Source organism: Pogona vitticeps, chromosome 2 (assembly GCF_051106095.1).
Source record: "Pogona vitticeps strain Pit_001003342236 chromosome 2, PviZW2.1, whole genome shotgun sequence".
NCBI classification, from domain to species: Eukaryota; Metazoa; Chordata; class Lepidosauria; order Squamata; family Agamidae; genus Pogona; species Pogona vitticeps.
In genome coordinates, this window is record NC_135784.1 from 216,174,003 (window position 1) to 216,183,459 (window position 9,457).

Here is a 9,457-nt window from a genome sequence, read left to right on the forward strand (position 1 = left end):
TGAACATGATGTTTTGGATGTGGGTACACCCACACCCTGTGGTCTTTCTCTGTCACCACTCCAAATTCTTCAAAAACAAACTGAGTTTACTACTAGTTCACCTTACCATTGCTTTGATACATCAGTTTAGCACTAAAAAAGAGATAAAAATCAATATGAAATAGACAAAAAAAAGAGATAAAAATCAATACAAAAGAGAAACAACTACAAACCACAACAAGCTACTGTTTTTCTACAGTATGTATGTACTGTATATGTTTGTATGTTATTAAGAACTTTGGAAAGCTATCCCTTTTCTGTAGTTCTATGTAACACTTAAACATCCACTGGCTTTACAATGGACCATAAAAGGAGAGCTGAGGATTGGCAGAGGGCAAGTTCAAAGGAAGGGGCTGTTGGCTCTAGCCCCATTGGACTGGGGGCCAATGTGGCCACTGGCACAAAAACAATAGTCTCCATGTGGTGACATAATCTGAATAAAGGCATAAAATAGACTTTGACCAAGCTACCACTAACCTCATTCACTCTCATTCATCTTCACAGTGTAGCCACAGCCTAAATCTTGCAACAGCTTAAGGAAATGCAGAACAAAGTTTTATTTAAACTTCCCTAGATTCCCTAAACTTTATTCAGATATTTCACCTCAGACATAAAACCCAAATTTGCCTCACATTTGCTTCATATTGCATATGCCTATTAGATTTCACCAACCACCAATGCTGAAGAGGCTGAAATTGACTAATTCTATGAAGACTTACAACACCTTCTAGAACTGACACCAAAGAAAGATGTTCTTCTCATTATAGGGGACTGGAATGCTAAAGTAGGGAGTCAAGAGATAAAAAGAACAACATGTAAGTTTGGCCTTGGAGTTCAAAACGAAACAGGGCAAAGGCTGATAGAGTTTTATCAAGAGAACAAGTTGGTCATCACAAACACTCAACAACACAAGAGGTGACTCTATACATGGACATCACTGAAATCAGATTGATTATATTCTCTGCAGCCAAAGATGGAGAAGCTCTATATAGTCAGCAAAAACAAGACCTAGAGCTGATTGTGGCCCTGATCACTGCTTCATTGACTATGCAAAAGCCTTTGACTGTGTGGACCACAACAAACTATGTCAAGTCCTTAAAGAAATGGGAGTGCCTGACCACCTTATCTATCTCCCAAGAAATCTATATGTGGGACAGGAAGTAACAGTTAGAACTGGATATGGAACAACTGATTGGTTCAAAATTGGGAAAGGCTGTATATTGTCTCTTTGCTTATTTAACTTATATGCAGAATACATCATGCGAAAGGCAGGACTGGATGAATCCCAAGCCAGAATTAAGATTGCCGGAAGAAATATCAAAAACCTCAGATACGCAGATGATACCACTCTGATGGCACAAAGTGAGGAAGAATTAACCTCATAATGAAGGTGAAAGAGGAGAGCACAAAAAATGGTCTGAAACTCAACATAAAAAGAAAAAGAAAAACTTAGATCATGGCCACTGGTCCCATCATCTCCTGGCAAATAGAAGGGGAAGATATGGAGGCAGTGACAGATTTTACTTTCTTGGGCTCCATGATCACTGCAGATGGGGACAGCAGCCATGAAATTAAAAGACACCTGCTTTTGGGGAGGAAAGTGATGACAAATTTAGACAGCATCTTTAAAAGCAGAGACATCACCTTGCCAACAAAGATCTGCATAGTCAAAGCTATGGTTTTTCCACTAGCAATGTATGGAAGTGAGAACTGGACCATAAAGAAGGCTGACCGCCAGAGAATTGATGCTTTTGAACTGTGGTGCTGGAGGAGACTCTTGAGAGTCCCCTGGACTGCAAAGAGAACAAACCAATCCATTTTGAGGGAAATCAACCTTGAGTGCTCACTGGAAGGACAGATCCTGAAGCTGAAGCTCCAATACTTTGGCCATCTGATGAGAAAACAAAACTCCCTGGAAAAGCCCCTGATGTTGGGAAAGTGTGAAAGCAAGAGAAAAAGGGGATGACAGAGGACGAGATGAATGAACAGTGTCATCAAAGCGACCAACATGAATTTGACCAAACTCCGGGAGGCAGTGGAAGACAGGAGGGCCTGGCGTGCTCTTGTCCATGGGGTCACGAAGAGTCGGACATGACATAATGACTAAACAACAATTAAATTTCATGCTTCTGCAGAACATGTGGAATCCTATAAACTAAAGCATTACAATGTAATCATACACATGTTTCCTCAGATGTAAAGCCCATTGAGTTAAATAAGTTATTCAAGTAAGTGTGGGAAAGATTGAATTTGCAGAAGAATAAAATGAGTGTGGCCAGTTTTAGATGGTGGAGCTGAGACTTAAAGGTTACCCCATTTCTATTTTCTGTCAATTTTGGATCTGCTGTGTCATTTTAATAACGAAGGGAAGAGAAAATACTAAAGATTATCCCTTTTCTCTCCAAGAATTGGAGACAGTTATTCCAAATTAAATTGCAAATCATCATACACTCCTTTAAATATTTCACAATGGCTCTTTCCTGGCATTTTTGTAATATCTATCCTTGCTTACATTTAAAAATCAGGGTTGTGGGGTTTTCTTTTGATGAACTTGCATTCTTTGACTGATTGGCAGCGGCTCCTGATATTAATGATGATGAATATCTGTTAGCAACCTTTTAGTGCACTCTGTTCTCAACAAACTTTAATACCATGAGGTGAGGTAAAATAAGGGATCACAGCATACTTAGACCAATAACTAAAACATGACTGGAACAAGGGGAAATCTGATGAAGCCCTTCCTACATTCAGGGGGACAGGACAATAACTCATTGTTTAGCATTGTCATGCCTATGTCTTGCTAACAGCTTAAGATTCACCTCGAAATACTAAATAGCTTCTCAATATATGAATCTACATTAGAGATGGGCACAATGACCCCAACGAATATGAAGCAACTAATTTTTAACGATTTTTAATTTTTTTGCTTAGTTCACCTGTTTTTGGGCCATTTGGGAGGACATTTTGCCCTCCCCATAGCCGTCTGCACCATGCTCTTATCAACCAGGAGTCTCTAGGCAACCCTGGGAGGGACCTAGAGACTCATGGATTGGCAGGTCAGGCAACCAAATGCACGGCTCAAAGGGGCTCTGGGGCAGTTGCTTGCTAAGAGGCTTTATAAACAGTTTCCTTGCAGCCATTTAAACTTCTGCTTAGATTTTTGGTATGAGCGGTTGCTGGTGTCTGTGCGCTCAGTGGCAGTGTGCAAAACACAACTTTTTCATTATTTCAAATAGTGAGACTTTGGGGAGGGCTTGGTTGGCTCCAATTCTAGGTTAGGGTGAGTGCTCTCGGAATTTCTTATTCAACGCCTCCCCCACAGTCCTGTTTCTCCCCTTGGAGGACCCCACTTTCTTTTAAAAATGTTTTTGTTATTACACTTTCTGTTAGATCAGCTCAGTTAATTTTTCCTTTTGTTTGTGAGCAAGCTCCCTCCCCTCCCTTTTATTTCTAAATTCAAGGGTGAAGGAGGTAGGAGTTACAGCATCTTTAAATAAAAGGCAGTGGGATGTCTAAGGAGAAGGAGCCCCTCAGTAGCCACCAACAAACTTCCTTGGTGGCCTTGCAGCTGGAAGTGTAAGCAGAACTTCCTCAGGTACCCAAAGAAGAGTAGCTACTCTTCATTGAGGAATCAAAGGAATTACTAGTTCCAGAGGATCTGGAATCCTCCCACTCCTCTGAACTAGTAGTGCCAGGACAGCTTTTCCCACCACCACCACTGTCCCCAGACTCCTCAGTCCTCCCAGATGGGTTGTTGCAGGTGGGAGCTTGGGTATCTCTCACACACAACTCACTGGTGGCAGCTGGAGGACCTGAGGAGTGGTCAGGCATTGCCAATAGGGCTGCAGGGGGAGGCACTTGTCCTGTAACCATGCCACAGGATTGTTTTGCTGCAGGAGGTTCAAGTGATGGGGAATAACATCGCTGATGAGTTTCTGGCACATGTGTGCCCCAGAAGGTGATATCATCCATGGGCACATGGTGACAGATGGTATGTTGGCAGTGTTGAATGTGGCAGGCTTTAATGGCATTGTGTGCATGGTGCACAAGTTACATCTGGTTGTGTGTGATGCCATTGGATGTGGGCACATGGGAGATTCAGGGACTCCTGGAGAAATGCCACTAACTGGTGAGCCATTTCTCACACAGCTTGAAAGCTGCCCACTGGCTCCATGAGAGGCAGGAGGAGTTGGGGCTGAAGGAACATCTCCTGCCAAAACTGCCAACCCAGTGGAACTCCATCTACATCATGATCTCCTAAAGACTATCTTGGAGGACATAATGTCCTTCATGCCTATTCTGCCTGTGGGAAGGCACGTGGGCATCAGTTTCATGGATTCGTTTGCCCTCTCCCAGATGACGAAGATCCTCTAGCACTTTCAACAGACCACTGATACTCTTTGCACTCACAAGGCAAGCTTGGGGCAAGTCATCTCCGTGATTCATGCCCTCACCCAGGCTCTGGAGTCCACTCTGTCTCAGGGATCCTCCCTACGTCTGTGGTGCAGAGGTTGTGGGCAGATGAGTGGAAGCAACTCCATCCTGTCTGCAGAGACGGAGCTTACTGCATAGCTTGCCTATGTGATCCCCAGATCAAGGGCAGCTTGGCAACACACACTACGGAGCCAGAGAAATGAAGAAAAATGTCCCTCACTGAGGGCTGCAGGGTGCTGGGAGTGCCACACGTGCATGGAGAGCCAGGAATGCAAGGGCATGAGGAAGACATGGGGCAGGGACTTCTGCTGGCGAGGGTTGCAGCTCACATTACTGGAACTCAATGGTGAACTGGGCAGTTGCCACCGTAGGGGAGGGCAGATAGGGAGCAGAAGTAGACTCTGCAGAGTCCAGGGTGAGGGAGTACCTGGTGGATACTCCTACCCCTCCCGATCAGATCCCCTCCAGTACTGGGCACGGAATATAGGCATGTGGCCAGAGCTGTCCACTGTGGCCACGGACCTCCTTTCCATCTCCCCAACCAGTGTCCAGAGTGAGCATTCTTCTCTGAGCTTGGAGACATGCTCTGACTCACCAATCCCATCTGGATCCCTTAATGTTGATGAGGCTGTTCATAAAAGTGAACCTTTCCTTGTTGGGCTTCCATTCATAGAACCCAACAGCCTCTCTGCTTCCTCAACCCACTAAATACAGTCCCACCTCTGTCAGTCCCCTCACCCTCTCTGCTGGCTCTGTCACTCCAGGAAATCTGTGCCACTCAGGGAACAACCATACCTCTCTGCCAGCCTCCTTTGAAACTTGGGGAAAACAAACCTGCCTCTATGCCAACCGCCTCTGAAGGTCAGGGGAAACAACACTTCTGTTCCAGGTACCTCTGGGTATTGGAAGTAAATGCCTATGCTTGCCACTATGCTGCCTCTGTGAGTCAGGGGGAAATGCCTATGCCTCTGTATATGCCACCTCTGTGAGTCAAAGGAGCCTGCCAGTAAGAAACCTACTGTAACCCAGGGGAAGAAAGTAAACTGCCCACCAGTCACCCCACTAACCCAGGGGAAGAAAGAAGCCAATTTCCCCTCTAGTCACCCTACTAATCCAGGAGAAGAAGAAACCTGCCCACCAGGCACCCTGATAACCCAGGAGAAGAAAGAAATCAGTTTTCTTACCAGTCATCACTCTAACACAAGGAGTCATAGGAAAATACTTAGACCCGCCACTATGCCACCTCTGTGAATCAGAAGACAATGCCTATGTCTTTCTCTATGCCATCTCTGGGTGTCAGAGGAAAATGCCACTGCTTGTCTTTATGCTACCTCTGGGTGTTGGAAGAAAATGCCTAAGTCTGACACTCTGGCACCTATGTCTCTATCTGCAACCTCTGTCACTTTCCTGGGGCTACTCACTTTGTAGGTGTATAATTCGTATATCCAAAACCCAAACTTCATCAAACTTGGGGAGATTGTAGAGGACAGTCAGGGGAAGCTTCTCCATCATTTTGATGTTTCTAGGTGCCTTGGGGCCATTGTATAGGGTTTTAAAGGCAAGATGAATTGACAAATTGTTTCATCAATTCGCTGGAAAAAATAAATTCATGATTTGTCAACTTTGACAAATTACAAATTGCAACTAATCACAATTTTTCCAATTATTGCCCATCTCCAATCTACATCAAATTTGTTCTGTGCACAAAGGTGTCAATCTATGTATGTTTCAGCCCACAGCTTTTCAACTGCCATGTTCTAAACTTCTGTCATTCATGCTAGATACCTCAGTGATTTAGGTCTCTGGCTGCAGAGCCAGAGGTTGGGAGTTTGATTCCCCACTGTGCCTCCTTGTCAGGTTGAACTTGATGATCCGTAGGGTCCCTTCCAGCTTGGCAAAGATTATTATTAGTATTAGTATTTCCGAAATCTTGTTTCAACTTTTGACAAGAAATTATGTGGTGTTCTTATGTACATTCAGTTGTATGGCTTTTCAGCCAAGTTTGTTCAGTGATTTTGAGTGTTGTTTATGAAGCTATTCAAACCCGGAATCAAACAAATCAGCTCATGTCAACATAGTCACTTCCAAAGACAGAAATGTGTAAATTATCATGTTTATATGAATGTATGTAGGATACTGGTCTATGTGTTCAATAATGCATGCAACAGTTACTTCAAAAAGATCATGTATCTTTAAAGCAAATAAACAATAGGTTGATGAAGAATATGGCTCTTGTGGAGAGAATGGAAGAATCTGTTCATCAGAACTTATCTTTAATGGCCTTTTGGATACAACAGTGAGGGCAAACATCTGATTAATAAAAATGGGTCACTTGTAAATCAGTGGTGAAGTGTCAGCTCTTTGAGTAGGCCGAAGGATTTATTATGATGAAAGAACGGCAATAAAGATGCATTTACAACTGAAATGGGACTGGAAGTAATTAAGACCTCCTTTTAAAACATACGGATAAATGAAGAAGTTGAGTAAGGCAAGCGTGTTAATAGGAAAAAAATAGGCTGCATACTATTTGTCTTGTTGATTGGCTAACTTTACAGATTTTTTTTAATGAAAGCATTAGGTACAGACCATTATAGTGCCTGGAAATCAAAGCATTAATATCTAAGAGATGACATGATAATGATTCTTGCAATCGAAAAACTTCTCACACTGGGAAGGTAAGGTCACACAGAAACAATGGAAAGGTTGTTGGGAAAGTTTTTTTCTGCAGTTAAATGTGTGAAAGTCATCAAGGAAAAAAACACATTAAGACTTCATCTCCTTTAAATAAAAGGGATAAACTTTTTGAAAAGGGGACTGTGAGAAAGATTCTGCTGCTTAGGGCATGTGAGATGGTTAATAAAGACAGTGACAATTTAAAAATGGCAATTCGTTTTGATCCATTATTTGTCAAGGTTAATGGATCAACAAATACAAATATACAAATATTCTTTGACAAATTGACAAATCGATGTCACTTCATCTGAAATTTAAATGGCTATAACACAGGCCCCCAATCACCTAGAGACACTGGATTTGCAGGGAAGCTTCCTCAGACACTTTTCTACAAGTCCTGAAAGATTGGTTACTATTGGATCACAGACCCGAGTTATATAGTCACAAAGAGGACCCCCAGGAAAGCTCCCCCCAGGTACGTAGAGACTTCAGAATCACAACAGAGCTTCCTATGTCTTTCCCCAACATGTTTGCCAACTTTGGTGAAGATTGGATATCGGACCTCCAAATTATTCACTCACAAATTGGGTGCCCCCAATTCTGCCTACCGGCCACGAATCAGCTAATCAGAAGTTGATAGGTGGCCACACACACACAAAGCCACACACACACACAGTCAGCCACTCCAACAGCGTACCCCCACACCCTCTTCTTTTTCCTACCTTAGCCCCCACCCCACTCCCACCAACACCCCCTTGCCTTAATAGCTGCTGCTAAGGTCTCCATTAGGCCTTTGCAGCCATGGCATGTAAAAAGGGAGACTGGTTGACATTTGCAAAGATGGCGGCTGTGGCTTCATTTAGGGTATTTTGCAAAGGGCAGCCTGGATTTCCTTAAGGCAGGCTAAGGGAATCCAGGCTGCCCTTTGCAAATCAGGCAGCTGCAGCTTCCCTACCCTAAATGAAGCTGCAGCCACCCTCTTTGCAAAGGGCAGCCAGTCTCCATTTTTACATGTGTGGCTCCAAGGCCAGAAGACCTCAGCAGCAGCAGTTAATGTAAGAGGTTGTTGGGGTTGGGGTCTAAGGTAGGGCAAGGAAGGGGGTGGGGGTAGGCTGTGGTTTTGGGTGGCTGTGTGGGATGGTGGCTGCCTTTCTGCCACCAATCAGCTAATCAGTGGCCGGTAGGTAGAATGGTTGTTGTTGTTGTTTTTTTAATATGAAGGATGAATAAAACGGGTAAATATTCATCCCTTTGTATTCGTGGGGGTCTCTGGAACCCACAAATACAGATTGATGAATATTTAACGAATCGGCTATATTCATCAGAAAAAGCAATCCGTTTTTATATTCGTCCCTGTGGCGATCCCCCTTTGTGGCCCCTATTTCCTGGGGCTCCACACAGGTAAACACGCCCTTTTCGCTGCCACCAGGTATTCTCTTAATACCACTTCAAGTCCCACACAGGAACTGCCACCCCAAAAGGTCATATACTTTAGGAAGCAGGGTTTATGATTGATTAAGTATTATTTTATTATTATTTAACAGGAAAATCATATGTGAATTGGTTCAGATGTTAATACTTTTAAGATCATGTAGTCAATCACTTTACTATCAATGTTGTATCTCTCTTGTTATGCTTATAATAATAATATAATTTATTGTCATTGTAAGTATATACACAGTATACCATACAACGAAATTCACAGACACCCAGAGACCAGACACATGCACACATTATGCATTCATTCCTGCTTGTTACATGTATTTTACTTTCAATTTTCTCTCCTAAACCTCTTTAACCTGTTCCTAAACCCTAACACTCTCAGTACATCTTATGGTCCCTGACTCTTTCTCCCTCTCCCTAACTCTGTCTCTAACTGTCCTTCAACCCCTTCTAACTGTCACTCTAACTCCGCCCATCCTGCTCTATCCGAGTCTCCTCCCCCTTAGCTGCTGTGATGGGCAGGCAGAAATGATATCAGCTTTTTGCATTCCGCCACAGTCCCCATCTCTAATAGTTTATAATTCAAGGCTGGTTTAAATCACTGTCTGTGATAACAGTTTCTATACATACCTCATTGCTTATTTATTTCTAGTACTTATACACCGCTTAATATAATAAAATATGCCATTTAGCAATATGTACCTGTGTGGAATACACACAAGAATTAGCTTGCATGTCATCCACAATCTTCCACCAGTGCCACCTTCTATCACCACTTCTGATCAACAGCTGCTCCTCAAAAATTCTTCTGTCCTCATCACCATTGGAACGATATGTCTCTTCCACTGATATACTTGCTTCTGAAGAG

The 9,457-nt window shown here is 43.1% G+C and overlaps 1 protein-coding gene across 1 annotated transcript in view; it reads right to left on the minus strand.

Annotated features, from left to right (window-relative positions):
- Positions 1–4,457, minus strand: part of TUSC1 (tumor suppressor candidate 1) — a 29,586-nt gene extending 25,129 nt beyond the window's left edge. Inside the window, exon 1 of the mRNA XM_020796168.3 lies at positions 1–4,457. This exon is cut by the window's left edge and continues 25,129 nt beyond it. The gene's annotated coding sequence lies outside the window, so the exon portion shown is untranslated.
- Positions 4,458–9,457: the final 5,000 nt, after the last annotated feature.